Genomic DNA, 11,831 nt, shown 5'->3' on the forward strand with positions numbered 1-11,831 from the left:
CTATTTCGAAAGTGAACAACTATTATAGGAATTATGGGGATACCGATGCAGAAAAATAATCATATATATATATACACACACACACAGACAACTCAAGGCATTAATTTGGTAGAATTGATTAAAGATGGAGACTTGTTGGTATTAGCCAATCTTTGATTAAGGGAGTACTTTGAACATTATTATATGTCATAAAGGAAAAGTTTTTATCGAAACAATACATATGTTTTTTGAGACCACATGCCCCGCACCAAGGGCAATTTTATATAATTCTGAAGGACGTGCCCCACACTGAGGGCGGATGCATAGACATAAATGTCCCCTATGAGTCCTGTATGCTTATACAACAAATGTGTACCGATATGACAAATATGCATCATTTTTTATGACGTTTGCATTACATTTCATTGCACCTGATTCTGATTTATGTGAAGGTTCAAATGGTTAGTCAGGGCACATGTGTTTGACATCACTTTAGTATGAGTCAACTAATATGCTGGTTGAGTACCTTTATTTTGTCATTCTCATGTATCTTAGTTCAAGGCTTGCTTTTGTAGTTCAGGAGGTAACTGTTGGTCATGTCGATAGATGTCACTTAGCATTTTATTGTTTTTGTAATATATTCTAGATATAGAGACATTCAGACTTGTGTTTTCTTTCAATATGTTGTATTACTTAGTAAGTTGCACACGTGACAACATGTTTTAAAGAAAGTTTTGGTTATATCATGATTTTCGAAACACTTCTGCGATGTTAGTTCTTATTTCATATCACGATCCAAAAGTACCCCCTAAAAGTTAGGAGGAACCCTCGTTTCGTGATCAGGCATACTTGACCCTTTGGGGTCTTGTACAAGCCCTTCAACTAGCATTCATTATATAAGACATGAAAAGTAGTGCGGAATTTAAAACTTTTAAAAACATTTGATATACAAAGGAATCTTTTATAAATACTTAGAAAAATCTCATCGTCACAAGCAAAACTTAAAGACACTACATAAATAGCTTAGGGACACAACCCTTTACTTTGAAAGAAATACATAATAATTCGTTAACTAAGAAATTAAGAAATAGACTATGCCCTCCAAACTATGAGGATATACTTTGTCTTGAGAGGAACTTTCCCAAGCTTCACCTTTTAGACTTCAACCTTCAAAATGCTTCCAACCTATACATAAAGTATAGAAAAGTATGGGTTAATACAAATAATGTACTAAGTATGACATATGCAAAAACATGCCAAAAGAGACATTTTAGTAAAATACCATTTCATGCCAATTAAGTAAAACATTCATGAATTTAGAAGCAAATTCAATATGAGAACCATCAATTAACACCTAGATAAGAGATTCCATAATTTCACACCAAGAGGGACCATTTACAGTAACTTTCAAGAACTTACAGTTAACCAACTTGACATTACAATGAACTGATTTAAGCCTTCACAATGAATCATTTAAAGCATTCTCAATGAATTCAACTTGAGCAATTACAAAGAAATATCCTACACTAAATGAGTAGACTTTCAAGGCCAAGCGAAAGAGAAAGTGAACTCATATTCCGTAAGAGTTTCCCTACCTCAGGATTATCCTAAGACTCACTAAGGTAAGACATAAAGGAAGTATGCATATGCCTCCTTCAATACACACCAAAGTGATCCTCAAGACTACGCCTTTTCTCTTACTCAACTCGGTAGAAACAAGCCCTTCAATCAATGGAAAGACATTAAAAGACACCCAACGAACCACCAAAGTCTTCTTTCGGAATGTCTACTTAGTGCAATGAGAAGAAGTCGTCCCATAACACCACCTACCCTAAATAGCACATTCATTTAGAAGGTTTGCCACCAAGTCATCCCTTTCGGAAGGTCCTACTTAGTGCAATGGATAGATAGCATCCCATACCACCACCTACCCTAAGTAGTACATTCTCTTAGAAGGCTTAGTTCATTCAATTCAAATAAGTCTCACCAAGACTCCCCTTTCGGATTTCCTACCTAGTGAAATGGATAAAAAGCGTCCCAATCGACTACCTACCCTAAGTAGAACACTCATTTATAAGACTTAGCACATTCATTTCTTTTGTGGGAGTTATCTTAATCGACATTGACCATGAGAGCTAGACATTGAATCCCGATATTAACCCTTGTAGGATGAGGGATCCTTATTTGCCTAGAATGAGGTCATTCTCTTAGCATTTACATGGCTTTCCCAATAGCTACACCTATGAGGGTGCATAGTTAAGGGATAAGGAGATTGCTACTAAGTAACTCATTCTCTACTAACGAGGAGTACTCATCTCAAGAGGTACATTGGAATACAACATCTCAACTCACGAAGTGTATCCACCTCTCCTTTTTATCCTCTCGGTGCTAGGCATAACTTCCCACGGATTCTCAACATTATAGACTATAGGTTAAGGATAGCTAGTGAACACCACATCTAAACTCACGAAGGGAATTCATCCTCCAACCTATCTTAGAAAGCTCATAGGATGTAGTGGGGTTTCTACTAAACACTTCATCTCAATTCACGAAGAGTGTTCACCCCAAAACTCCTCTTTTGGACTTACTAACTTCATTTATTCATTCATTCAAGTGTGAGTGTGTGTGTACATGTGAGCACACCTTGCATATAAGCTTCATTTCATTTACATTTAACTCATATACGTGCTTAGACCTTCATTTATCACATCACACACCTTACATACTTCATATAATCGTATAAGTCCTTTATACATAATCCTTAACATACTTCTCATAACAAGTTTCATAAATCAATTAACAAGATTAACTTCATTCAAGCATACACTCTAGTCTACTTCACTTAATCACTTCATAAGGCACATTTAACAATAGCATATTTATCATCTTACTTTACATAACAAGCCTTAATAGTCTAATTCACAATAAACTAGTAACTTCACATTCATACAATTCAAATAAACACCGCCACCAAGAAGATGGACCATAACTCTCAAGAGCATTTTGAAATTTGAAACTAAACAACATAACCAACTTAACCTTTAATCCATGCTTTAATCACCTATAACATTTTATCCAATAATTCATCATAAATTAGCACTTTGGGCAGTAGCTAAACAACAATAACAACCATAAGAAATTGAAGCTCAAAGACTACCAATTCATTCTCATATAACCCATTTCTTAAGCCAACATTATATGAAAAGATTTAACATGATTTCGTTGAAATTTTAACCCTAAAATCATCAACCAACATTATAAATACCATTATAAATTCATCAGAAATGTTTTCATTCAAGACCCATATTTAGATTTGAAGATAGTAGAAACCAGGGTCGAAAACCCCTTTTGAAAATTAATTTGAAGGGAGTCCTTGAATGGAAGAGAGTTAAAGGATGGATACCATACCTCACATTGAAGAAATAACCATGATTTTTGATGAATAAACTAACATTAACATCCGTCCTAACATTTCTTGGCTTCTAGCTTCTATGGAGACTTGAGAGAGAGTCTATAAAGATAGAGGGATTTTGGGTTTTAGGAAGAGGGGTCTAAAATGAGGTATTAGGGTTTAGAAAACTTTAATATACCTAATAAACACTAAAGTTATTGTTCTAGGGTCATAAAATACTTGGGGGTGAATTTACCAAACACCCCAAGCCATGGCAGCAAACTTACAGCTTTTGGCAGACCTCACAAACGAGACCTAACCAACGGACCATCTATGCTCAACGGACCGTTGGTACGGTGTCTTGCTTTGACACTTAGATCCAAATGGAGCCTGGCCATTCTGACTTGCAGGGAAAATCGACGCCCTAGGTTGACAGACTGTTGGTGGACCAACGGACCGTCCTTAGGGTCGTCGTTTGGTCACTGCTTTTTTAGTTTGGTCCAAGTTTTGGGCCGTTCATCTAGATACCCTTGTGGGTCCTATGTGGGGTCGTGCCCAGACATTAAACCCCTAAGCTAAGTCGTCTAGGTCTTAGGAACATCCTACCTTAGTTCCAAGGAAAATGAACACGTAAAACTCACTCAAACACGACAAAACGCAAGAACACTTTCCAAGGCATACCTTCCGAACGTCATGGGCGTTCTTGGACGTTTGACCTCCAAACTTAACCAAAATTCACACACTTTCTAAGAACACTAAATTAACTCATTTTAACTTCAAATTAACTCCAGAAACACTCATGAGGCTCTAGTTCACCTTAGTTCATTTTGGGGCATTACATGTCCTTTCTTACTTCCACATTACCCTTGTTGAGGATTGTTTAGGCTGAGCTGTCTTGATGGGGTAAGATATGTGCCATCACATCTGATTTTGGATTAAGACACCAAGACACTCTTAGCAGAGTGAGAGACACTCTGAAGGCTCCACTAATTACTCACACATTTTATTATACATATGATGCATAATACTTTTTTAAAATTGTGGAATTAGAGGCTAATATAATTAAACAATATCTACTCCTCTATCAAAATTCATATGGGTTAAGTTTCATAAATCTGAGAGAAATTTCACCTTTTTTTTGTTGCAAATAAAACCTTATATTTTCTTAAATTCATGGAATCAGAGGCTTATATTATTAAACACTACCTATTTCTCTATCAAAATGCATCTGGACAACATGTAAACTTTCATAAATATGATATATATTTAAGTAGAAATACCACAGAAGAGGTGAAGGACGTTGTTGCATTAATTCTGCATGTAAAATAAGTTCATAAATCAAGGTGACACCTTAATTTGTCAATTAATGTAAGAAGGGAACCTTTAGTTTTATCCTAAATATGGTGCATGCTTAGAATTTGAAATACTCAATCCTGTCATGAAAAAATAAAGACTTATTGCTAAATAACGATCCATTTATTCCAAATCACCTTATGTCCCTTTTTGCCTTGCTGATCGACATATGCCTTATCATTAAGTGTGTCATGAATGATTTTAGTGGATAAATGGAGGTAATGACAAATCATAAATCAAGTAGATGCCAACAGTATCAAAACCAGAGTCAAAGCGGTAACCAAGGCATCCAACAAGAAAACATGACTAATGCAGAGATGTTCAAGCAACTGATGACTAAGATTGGAAAAATAATGCAAAGGTAGATAAGTTTGGAGTAGAGTTGAGAAACACTCAAATGTCAAATTACAGTTTTGAATGGTAGGTTGCACAATTTGCTATTGCTACCATTCTACATCTATAAGGAGGTCTTTCAGGTCACAGATCCTAACTTCAAACAAGTGGATGTTGTGGGCATGACAAGTGAGTTACAATTAGAAAAACTATCTTCAAAGACGAGAGATATTGAAGTAGTAAGTAGAGAAAAGAAACAAGAAGAGGTTAGTCAAATTTCGAATGCCAACAGGGTTCCCATGAAAGTAAAATTACCTCCTTATTTTCTAAAAATGTTGAAGGAGCGCAACAAAGATGAGTGCTTCGGTATGCTTCTCTCTCTTCAAACAAGTTCACATCAATCTACCTTTGGTTGATATTTTACAGGGAATTCCTAAATATGCCAAGTATGTGAAGGATATAGTGGCGAACAAAAGAAGTTTGACTAAGTATGAAATGATGACACTTAATAAAAAGTGTTGTTCAAGAATTCATAATATACTACCCAAAAAAGTTGAAAGATATGTGTAGCTTCATGGTACAAATTACAATTGACAAAAATGCTATGCCTGGGTATTATGTCATTTAGTTGTGTTGCTTCTAATTGCATACGCAAGTGTATGTGGTCATACAAATAATATAGTAGCTCGTAAAAGAATCAAATTATCGAACCAAAAGGACTTGTCAATTAATTTTTTTTACCAAATTATATTAATTTAATTATTTATTTAAGGGGAGGATTTCTAATTATGACTATATTAACTAACCTAAAAATAAAGATTCAATAACTAAAAATCAATGAACTACGAAAGATAGATGTTTACACAATCAATAAATGAATCGATCTAGGATTATTATATAACCAACAATCAGGTTTAGCATTAATTTCATCAACTTGTTTGATTATCTAGTTATATATTTAGGGGTTTAAATGTATGATTATGGTATCCCTACCTCTAATCTCCAAATAACACCCTAACTACATCGTTGAGGGGGGATATGATGGATTAAATACCGAGCATTACAATTTCTTCTTGTATAGTGACCAAACATGATTTATAGGTATATCCCTATCCTAAATACAAATTAACCCTAATTATTACGAGAAACAAATGCTCCTTATATTCCACGTTTTATCCTCTTATTCCTCTCCAGAGTTCAATTTGGACAATATGTTTATTTCAGTGGTGATCAAGCATCAAAATAGTAATCACAAGAACATAAGAACAACTATATGATAAATCATGCCAAATCAAAATCACTAAACAATCATATTATAAGTAAATATAATCTAATAAAAAGAAGTTTAACTCCACATAGACATAGAACAATTACGACGAATCATTCAAAGAAAGATGTAAAATAAATAAAAGAGAAATAAAAGATAAAAACCCTAAATCAAAAGTTAATTTCTTATATGGTATCCTTCTCGTAGATAATTATTTTTATGGACTATTTATAGATGTAGGAAATCCTATATAAAATAATTGAGTTAAAAATAAATAAGAAGTCCAAAACCAAATGGAATTGGATTCCTGCTTGAACTGTGTGCTATCTCAATTGTTTTCGTTGATGCTTCTTTCTTTAGTGACACGTGGCAGGACTTTTACACCAATTCAAATTCTTCCCTTCAATGCACTTATATATGTATTTTTATTATTTTATTTAATTTAATCAATTAAGCTATCTGCTTGATTTCCTTCTTTAACCTTCCATATTTTAATTTGTTTACTTCCAAATTTGTTCATCTTCACACTAATTCAGTCCTACAAATCAAATACACAATTTAGTATAATCCATAAATTTCATGCTAAAAAATGACAAATATAAATGATAAACGTGAGATAAATAATGATTAAAAATATGTATTTTGGCCTCACATCAGGGTGCAAGTATAAATCTCATGTCTACATCGTTATATAAAAATATGGATTGCGTAATCTAAAACCAACCACCATCATCTTACAGTTTGCAGACATTTGTTGATAGGTCAGAAAAGGTAGTGGAAGATGTGTTGGTACATGTAAGGTCATTTATTTTTCAGGTGGACTTTGTGGTCCTAAATTTTGAGCATGATACTAAAGTGCCATTCATCTTGAGACGACCTTTCTTTTTCACAGGGGGAACATTTATTAATGTAGCATCAGAGTAGTTGACCCTGAGAGCCCATGACAAGGTAGATGTCTATCGCATTTTGAAATTGACGGTTGTCTATGACAAGTTTTATACAATCACTATTGTGGACCTAGCCGTTGAATCACTTTCTATTGGTTTCGGAGATCCATTGGAAATAGAACTAATTGTCCATGACATGTTTAGGGATGCTAAAAACCAAGAACTATCCAGTTTTCTTGATGTGGAACTTGTGGGAATCCATAGAAGCAAAGTGGGATCGTTAATTTAAGTTTTGGGATATCCACCCAAACCATCAATTATAGAAGCACCCAAGTTAGATGTTAAATATCTTCTAACTCACCTAAGGTATGCATATCTGGGTGAAAATGAAACTTTACTAGTGATGATTTCGACAGAGTTGTTGGAAGCATAAGTTAATGTAGCATTGAATATTTTGAAGGGAAGGAAGAAAGCTATTAGGTGGAAGATGTGTGATATTCATGGGATTAGTATGGCTTTGTGTATGCCCAAAATTGGTATAGAGGAAGACCACAAGTTAAGCGCACAACATCAACATCGGATAAATTCTTTGATGCAAGAGTTGATGAGAAAAGTAATGATCAAGTTGTTAGATGCCAAAATCGTATACACTATGTTTGAAATTAAATGGGTAAGTCCCGTATAATTTTTTCAAAGAAAAGAGGTATGACAATGGTGAAGAATGAAAAATAATGAATTTATTCCCATGAGGATTGTTACTGGATAGAGAATTTGCATGGATTACCTAAAGTTGAATGATGCCACAAGTAAGGACCACTATCCTATCCCTTTCATTAATCAAATGATTACCTGTTTGGCAGGCCAGGAGAACTATTCTTTTTAGATAGATATTCAGGATACAACCAACTTTTGATTGCACCCGAGGACCACATGAAGACTATTTTCACTTGTTCTTATGATACATATGCTTTTAAGATTATGCTTTTTGGAATCTACAATGCACCGACTAGGTTTGAAAGATGTATATTGACTCTTTTCATGACATTGTGGAGGACTTTGTAGGTATTTACAGATGATTTCTCCATCTTTGTGAAGTATTTGGAGGCATTTCTTCAAAACCTTGATAAAGTACTTGCTCATTGTGAAGAAACAAACTTGGTATTGAATTGAGAAAAATGTCAATTCTTAGTTCAGGAAGGCAGACATAGTACTGAGTCATAAGGTATTGAAGCATGGATTAGAAGTGGATATTATCGAAATTGAGGTAATAGAGAAACTTTTACCTTCGATTTATATCAAATGAGTAATAAGCTTTCTAGGACATGCAGGTTTTTATTTGAGAATTATCAAAGATTTTTTTTCAAAACCGCTAGACCTATGTGTAGTGTCTTAGAGAAAGAGGTGAAATTTGAGTTTAATGTAAATTGTTTGAACGAATTTAAGGTTTTGAAGAATAACTAAATAAAATTCCTAATCTTGATTGCTTTAACTGGGAGTTAGCATTTGAACTCATGTATGATGAAATTGATGTAGCAGTGGGTGCAATATAGGGACAAAGAAGAGATAATCTATTCTATTTGATATATTATGCTAGAAATAACCTTGATTTTGCCTAAGCTAATTACACATTGACTGAGAAGAAGATGCTTTCTATATTGTTCTCCTTCGACAAGTTCCATTCGTATTTGGTAGGTACCAAGGTGATTGTCTTTACTGGACATGCAACTATTAGGTACCTCAAAAAGAAGGATTCTAAACCAAAGCACATTCAGTTAATATTGCTTCTACAAGAGTTTTAACTTGAAATCAAAGACTAAAAAGGCACATAGAATTAAATAGTTTATAATCTTTCGAGGTTAGAAGACATGTCTCATGTGCTAGAACGAGAAAAAATCCGTGAAGAATTTCCAAATGAGTAGTTGATCGACTTAGATATCTTCCGTGTTCCATGATACACTGTCATATCAAATGTATTGGTGAGTGGAGCGTTACCACTGGTCGTAACAACTCAACAAAGAAAGAAGTTGAAGCTTGATGCCAAATATTACATATGAGATGAACCATACTTGTTAATCAAGGGATGGATAGGTTTTGTGAAGATGTATTCCAGAAAAAAGGTTAAGAAATTACTTGAGGGTTGTCATGCAAGTCCCAATAGAGGAATTCATGAAGGAGAGTGTACAACTCACAAGGTATTACAATCTGGATTTTTCTGGCCCACTTTGTTCAAATATTTTATGGCTTATATAAAAGAGTGTGATCAATGTCAAAGGTTGAATACTACATTTATAAGACATGAGATGCCATTAATCAATATTATTTAGCTAGAAATCATTGATGTGTGGGGTATTCACTTCATGGGTCCCTTCACTTCATCAGATGGAAACCATTAAATTCTAGTGGCGGTAGATTAAGTGTCCAGGTGGATTGATGTTATATCTATTCCCTCTAATGATTCAAAGGTGGTGATTAAATTAATTAAGAAGCATATGTTCACTCACTTTGTTGCGACCCTAAGCTTAGATTTCTGTTGACTTTTCCCAAACTAGAAATGTACTCAGATTTTATTATTTTAATTATTTTTTTCTGGATTTTGAAGAAAGAAGACTTGAAGAACTATTTCTTAAATTTTAGGGTTCATTCCTACTCTTTACTTTTATCGATTTCTCTTATACTATTCAATACTTGAAGTTGAGAATCACATTATAGTAGCTAGATTCCCTTCTTCTAGGGCTATGGCTACACAATGATTGTAAATTGTGAAATTTAATGGATTGAAGTTGTTTATTGCATAATTTCCTCCGTGTTCTTGATTTATTATTTTATGATTATCGACCATTGAAATAAATGTATTGTCTGAATTTAAACCGGAAGAATAATTTTAGGATTGAACGTGGGACAAAAGGAACACGATTTTTATTATAACTAAGGTGGATTTGTATCTAGAACTGGTATATACCTAGAAATCTTGCTTGCTTGATAACAATATGAATATGTGATTCTCAGTAATTGGTTTAGCATGTTCCCATTCAATGATGTAGTTAGGCTACATATTACGATAGGCGTTTACAGATTGGGATACCATGATCATATATTTACTCCATTAAATCAATGATTTGATAAATTGAAGTTTATTAAATGAGATAGTGTGCTTGAATCCAAAGTAGGCTGCAACCCTGAATTTTCTTAGGTCATTGTCTTAACTCCAACTCGAAACTGAATCATATAAGTTAGATTCATTTACTTTAATTAATACATAATTTAGAATCATTCATCAACCTTTATAGAAATACGTGCTTTAAATTATAGATATTTGAAACTTGAATACCTTTTAATCTTATATGTCTATGGGTATGACATTTGGTTCTTAAAAAGGGCTATTTTATTACTTGAATTATTGCGTACACTTTCTTGTGAGTTTGAACACAACAATTTCTTTGCGCCATTGCCAGGGATATTAGAATTATAATTTATTTGATTTACCTAGTTTATAAGTTTATTATTCAAGTGCCAAAAACTTGATCAGAGGTATTGGTTATTGAAGGTTTCTTTTGCATGTCAAATTGGAAGGTGATAAGGTGTTTATAGAGCCATTCATTGAATCTGTACGAGTTTTTCACTATTAGAGAAGGCAATCACTTTTTTCGTATTATGTCCCTTTGATTAAAATCAAACTAGCAGAACCACCAAAACATGTATCAATGGCAAAAATGACGGCTCGTGACATAATAATCCCATGCACAACTAATGTTACTTTGAGTATTAAGATACGACCCGCTGCTGGTAGGTTTGAGTTGAAAAAGAATATGGTGCAACCATTGGACATTAATGGATAGTTTACTAGTTTACCTCATGAGGACTCAGAAGTTCACATCCAGAACTTCCTCAAAATTAGTGACACGTGCACTCCAACTAGAGTATCCCCTGATTATGTGACACTTATCTTGTTAACTTTCTCTCTATCATGGGAATCAAGAAGATGGTTGAAATTGGAGCCGACGAACTATATTACTTCATGGGATGATCTAGCTTGAAATTTTTTATACGATCCTTTCCATATGGTAAAACAACCAAGATTAGGAGAGAGATATTGAATTTAAAGCATAAAGTATTGGAGGATTTATACCAGGCATGAGATAGATTCTAATCATTACGATTGAGGTGTCCAAACCATCATCAAGCAAATGAAGTCTTGTTCTATAACTTAATTGAGGGTTTGGAACCAAGAAAAATATTTTGCTTAATTCAGTTGCAAAAAGGGAAAGCTTGGGAAAAGACTTATGTTGAATAGAATCTCACATGGAAATTTTGAGTGGAATGGAGGAGGCGCAAGACATGTGGTGCAGAAGAATGGTGAGATGTTTGAAGTAGACGCAGTTAAAACTTTAACTGCATAAGTTGTTGCAATACAGTACATGATGAACATTCATTCAACAATATGTCATTGGTACAACTACTTGACCAAGTAAATGTTGTACAATAGCCACAAACATGCTGTGAGATATGTGGAAGTAATGAATATACCACGGATTATTGTGGAGCAAACCAAGATGCCGTGAATTTCGTAGGTAATACATAATGGGGAGGGTGAAACCTATACTAGGGAAACACTTATAATCCT

Source organism: Solanum lycopersicum, chromosome 6, assembly GCF_036512215.1.
Source record: "Solanum lycopersicum chromosome 6, SLM_r2.1".
Lineage (NCBI taxonomy): Eukaryota > Viridiplantae > Streptophyta > Magnoliopsida > Solanales > Solanaceae > Solanum > Solanum lycopersicum.